The sequence below is a fragment of the Ranitomeya variabilis genome, chromosome 3 (assembly GCF_051348905.1).
Source record: "Ranitomeya variabilis isolate aRanVar5 chromosome 3, aRanVar5.hap1, whole genome shotgun sequence".
Classification (NCBI taxonomy): domain Eukaryota; kingdom Metazoa; phylum Chordata; class Amphibia; order Anura; family Dendrobatidae; genus Ranitomeya; species Ranitomeya variabilis.
In genome coordinates, this window is record NC_135234.1 from 236577707 (window position 1) to 236583713 (window position 6007).

Genomic DNA, 6007 nt, shown 5'->3' on the forward strand with positions numbered 1-6007 from the left:
GAAAACAGAAATCTGTTTGGAGCAAGTAAATACCCATATAGACACTACTACTGGTCTAAAAAAGTGTATGTCCTACAAATAATAGTTGCCTTGTGTGATGAAAATATGCAACAAACGCAAAATTCTTAGAATGTAAAGGTAATGAACACATGTAAGTACTGGCTTAGCTTATTTTTAATTTTTCACTGCTATTTTGCCTTAAACACTATTTGTTTGCCTTGGTCTCTGTTCCATACAAATGTATCTTAACTAATTTATCAGGCTATGGGATATTATTGTCTGCATGCAGACTTTTTCTATTGTTTGTGTATATATTTAAGCTGTTTGTAGATATATTCTTTGAAATCATACATTGCTAAATAGTAAAATTTGTTTGGCCGCAGAGAAACTGCAGCATACATATTTTCTTATTACACAGGTCTACAAAAAATATTTTTTTTAATAATCGCAGGTGACTTTGTACTTTTCTGAATCATCTTTTTGTCCCAATTTCAAAACTGTATATAGTTTTTCTGTAGCACGTATAGTTTCCATGGAGCAGGTTCATTATTATAAGGTATAGGAAATATACTGGCGACATTAATAAAACAGTAATCTACATATCAGAAAAAAATGCTTCACCTTACAAAACAGTTTTTATTGAACCAAAATAATTTCACATGCAAAATAGAAACCAAAATATAGCAGAAATTAAAAGTGCTTGACATTAGACTGTTGTTGATATGATGTTTCAGGGTTGTCCCTATATAACATCCAACAGTAATCTGCCATCATTGAGTCATTCCAAAAACTCTGGTAGCGGTGTTCCATTACTTTAATGTCCTGGTGAAACCGCTCGCCTTTTTCTTCGCTTACATCCCCAAGATTTTGAGGGAAGAAATCTTAATGTGAATGCCAAAAGTGCATTTTCAGAGACATGCAACATCCAAGACACTGGTATGCATTTAGCAGTTCCTCAACACCTTCAACATATTCTGGAGATTTTTTTTCCTAAGAAGTTTTCACAGATCCATTTGAAGCTTTTCCAAGATCTCAATTCCTTACGATTTAGAGTTCCTTCAAATACATCATCTCTCATAAGCTCTCTGATCTGAGGACCAACAAATACCCCTTCCTTCAGTTTTGCTGATGAAATGCTGGAAAATTTCTGTGAAATGTACTGGAACCCTTGTGATTTTGTCTTTGTCATGGCTTTCACAAAGTTTTTAATCAATCCTAACTTTATATGTCGTGGAGGAAGAAAGATTTTTGTTGGAGCAACTAAAGGATTATGCTGAACATTGTTTCTACCTGGAGCATAGATGTTTCTCTGTCCCTAATCACAACGAACATAATTCTCTACTGTATTTCTACTGTCCCATAAACACAAGAAGAAACAATATTTTGTGAAACCTCCTTGCATTCCCATTAGCAAACCAATCACTTTCAAATCTCCACAGATATTCCATTGATGATGCTTATAATGTATAGCATCCAAAACAACTGACAGATTTTCATAACTCTCTTTTAGATGACATGAGTGAGCAGTAGGGATTGATGGTTTCATATTTCCATTGTGAAGCAACACTGCTTTCAAACTTCTTTGGGATGAGTCAATAAACAATCGCTAATCTGCAACAAAATACTCTTGATTCAATTCTTCAAAGAGGCCATTCGCATTGTTACAGTACACCATTGGTCCATCAACTGTGAAAAATTCTGTTACAGTGTTACTTCTGTTTCAATAATAACACACTTTGACATCATCATGAAGAAGATTCTTCTGTTTCAACCTAGATGCAAGAAGTTCCGCTTTTTCTTTCGACAATGAAAGGTCTCTGATGAGATCATTTAATTCTTGTTGAGTAAAGCGTTCTGGCTGCTCGGCTGCTCCATCAGGTACATGCTCATCTTGACTTGAGGTCTCCATGTCTTCGTCAGTAGCTTCAGCTCCATAGTCTTCATATTCGACTTCATTTTCATCCAATCCAGACAGCGGTGGTACAGGAACTGGCAAGGTACCATCATGTGGAAATGACCTAATCGCAGATTAAAGTTCAGGGTAATTAATCTTTTGTTTGTTCTTTGTAGAAAAAGCCTTCAGTATGACAAAACAAAAGTAGTAGTCATCACTATGATTTTGGGGTTCTCTCCAAATCATGGGAACAGCAAATGGTATAGCCACTTTCCTCATATTCAACCAGTCACGAAGACCATTTGAACAACTTGAGCATATCATATGAGGGGCACAGCTTTTGTCTTGATCACCAAGTGGACACTTAAAGTACATCTGGTACAACTTTTTAATATCATGAGTGAATGAACGTATTTGGCCGTTTGTTGTAAAAGAATCATGCACATAGCAGAATCTGTTCAGATGATTGATACACTGTTGGGGCATTTTTCTCCTTAAAATCAGATCAATCAGTAGAGTAAGTTCAGTTCAATGGTGGTGACAAACTAAAAAAAAAAATGCGATGATCCGACCGACTATATGTAGATATTTCCCCAGAGATGTCAGAGGCAGCTTGTATTTAGAACTGATTTTACTGGAGGTAATCTGGTAGATAACTGTATACAGTTGTGAGGTAAACGGGTCATCCTATTCCTTACAGATGAACATTTGCAAGCAGGCAGTTTCTCAGAGTGATATTGGCTGCTTTCAGGTTCTCTCTCTGTGGAGATCCTCACTCAGTTACACCTCAGTGGCTGAGCTGTTTTCTTCCCTCTGAGGCGACTTGCCCTCCAGGAAATGCTGTGAGAATCCTCTCACAATGCCGGCTGTCCGCTGCCTTCCCTTCTATTTCCCTGTGGCAGGGCTCATCCTTGTAGAGGCCTGTCTCCTGTCAGAGTCTCACATTCCTGTCCTTGCTGCCATCACCATCCTTTTCTGACTGACTCAAATCTGACCGCCTCATAACAGTTAGCTCCTCCGCATAACATGTGACTTTCTGAGAAGCAGTCATTGGTTGACTGCACTGTCAATACTCCCTCCCATAAAACTCACTAAGTCCTTTACTGATGTTGTCACTGTAAGAAAATTCACAATTAAGTAAGACAAGCAAAGAAATGGGAATAACATAGGAAAAACCACATACATTGAAAATGCAGAAATAACATAATAACAAAAATACTTCTATCTCAGAAACTTTATGTGATAGAGCAAAACTAAGCATATTTTGGAATCAACACATCAAACTCCATAAAACAGACATATTGCCTTTGCTGATTTTTTTGTGTTGACCAGCGTTATTTTTTTGTGGCAGTGAAAGGGGTAGAGTACAATAATCTAGTTAACATGTTATTTCAGGTAATGATGTCTAGATAACATGCTATTGTTTCAAGTTAAGATACAAATATAACCTTTTATATCATAGTTAATGAACATAGAAATATTTGTGTTCCCTAGAACAGGATATACTAAAAATAAGATAAGAAAGCATACTGCTGTTTTCTCTGTATCAAAAAGGATTTATATCATATTTATATACTGCTTCAAACAAATACATACAAATATAGATATGATAATATTCAACTAAATGTAAAAGAAATATTACATCATACTTTTACTTTGTTCAAGAGCAGGATAAGATTATTTCCCCTTCACTACCATAAGTACATGTCCATTTTACACCTCAGGTCCCGGCTGCAGTTTTCATATTTTTGACTTGTATAAATAATATTAAAACCCTGTGAAGTTTACCCAGATAGTAATGTTTGGTCAATTTACACAAAAATAAAAACAGTTGTACATGCCAAATTTTCGTCGTCATAAATACAATTATTTTATTATTTAATAATTAAAATTAGATTGATTCAAAAAATGCAAAAACACTAATATCAAATTTAGTGGGTAGAACAGGAGAAGACCAGGTAATAGGGTAATAAAAAATAAATATGTTTAGGCATAGGACCAGCAGATATAAATAATATATGAAAGCAAGTGGTATACAGAAAACAATTGTAATTGATCAAAAGAAAAATGTAATCATCATTTGCATGAGACAAAAAATATGAAGAAAAAGAAAATTCACTAGTGAGAATCAAATACAACACCACAGGTCTAAAGATACAGCATAAATGAATACTTGTCATGTTGGAATAGTGGACATCTACCAAGGTCATGGAATGATGGTAGGCATCTTCTCTTTCAGTAGCTCCCTGACACCAGTAACACTCATGCAGCCCCACATAAGGACACTGCTACCACCATGTTTCACTGTAGGCACCAGGCATTTAGAAAAATGAATATAGAAAAATGCATAGTGCCTTCAGTGAAACAGAGTGGCGGCAGGGTTTTTATGAGGGGCTGCATGAGTGCTGCTGGTGTCATGAATTCACAGATTTACTGCTTTATTGCTAAAGAGAAGACTTTATGATCTCTCTGTGCTCTTGGTAGACATGCATATTTTCTACATGCATGGTGCCTGTTCTTTCACAGCTGTACTGTTCGTTAAAAGAGCTTCCAGGCTTAGTGCAACAACTCCGTTTACCAGATTCTAGGGATTGCCTTGACATTTGCCCTTTAACTCATGCTCAGGAATCTGGTCTTAAACGAAGAGGGGCCCATGGTGCCACAGAACAGCTGCTGACTAGTGGAGTAAATGGAAAACAAGAAGGGTTACCATGTGTGGGTCAGCACGGTGGCTCAGTGGTTAGCTTTGCAGTGCTGGAGTCCTGGGTTCAAATCCCACCAAGGACATCTGCATAGTATATTATATATTATTATAGTCCTCCTAAATATGTATTGGTTGAAACTATTAGTGGATCTTAACAAAAATTATAAAGGGAACCTAAGGATTATTTGCAAATATATGACTTGCCATCACTCATTATAATAGTAGTATTATAGGATTTCTTGACTAATTTGAGTGCCTTTGCCACTGAACCACTAAAAAAGTATCATTGCTTCTTTCTCTATAAATCATGTTAGTCTTTATTAATAAACCCAAATGACTGATGGTAGACTCGCCACTTTATACAATTTGAATGCATTTTCTAGCAACACTGTCAGAAAATGCAATAAATACTAGACTAAACATTGTCACATTTTTAAGTCTAATAGTGCCAAGCAGCTTTGTGGCAATGAGGATATTTGAAAAAAAGCATAAAATCTTGTTTGTGACTAAAGCGTGTATATCCAGAGACTTGAACTGAATTACACTATAAAAATGCTATATCAAGCTGTGCAAAATTCACATATGCCATGCCTTGAGACTTCAATAATAAATAATTCACATTTCAAAATCTACAACCATCTGCCTAAGCAATCAGATATGCATTTGTTCAATAAGGGCCCTTTCACACATCCTGCTATATCCAGAACTAGAAAAAACAGTAATGGAGATATCAGAGTCCGATCAGTGCGAGAAGGGGGCAATATTGAGAGTTGTATTCAACTATTAACAACGAGAACAGGAGGCGACTGATGAGAGTATTCATCAGCAGACGCATGCACTATAAATAAATAAAAAAACTAAATTGGTGTTGGTTCCCCTGTATTTTTGATAACCAGCCAGGCAAAACTGGCAACTGCAGGCTGCAACCCTCAGCTGTCAGCTTTAGCAAGGCTGGTTATCAAGAATCAAGGGGTCCCCACACTGTTTTTTTTAATTATTTAAATAAATAATTTAAAAAAACGGAGTTGGGTCTCCCCATTTTTGACAACCAGTCAAGCTAATGTGATTTTTTACCTTGACCTCCACTCTTTCTGTTAACTGCCATTTCTTAATTACATTTCTGAAGATAGGGCAACTTGAAATCGCTTTGATATCTTCTTATAGCCTTCTCCTGCTTTGTGGGCCTCCACCATTTTCATTTTCAGAGCGCTAGGCTGCTCCTTAGAAGAACACATGGCTGCTGTTTTTTGGCACATTGTTAGAGGAGGCTGGGTCATTATAAAGCTGGGAAATTTGCATTACCTGGCCTTTCCTAATGATGATAGTGAGGTGAGCACACAATAACCCTAACAGGCTAATTAAGGTCTGAAACATTGGTCAAAGTTATTTGGGCACACAAATCTCCAAGG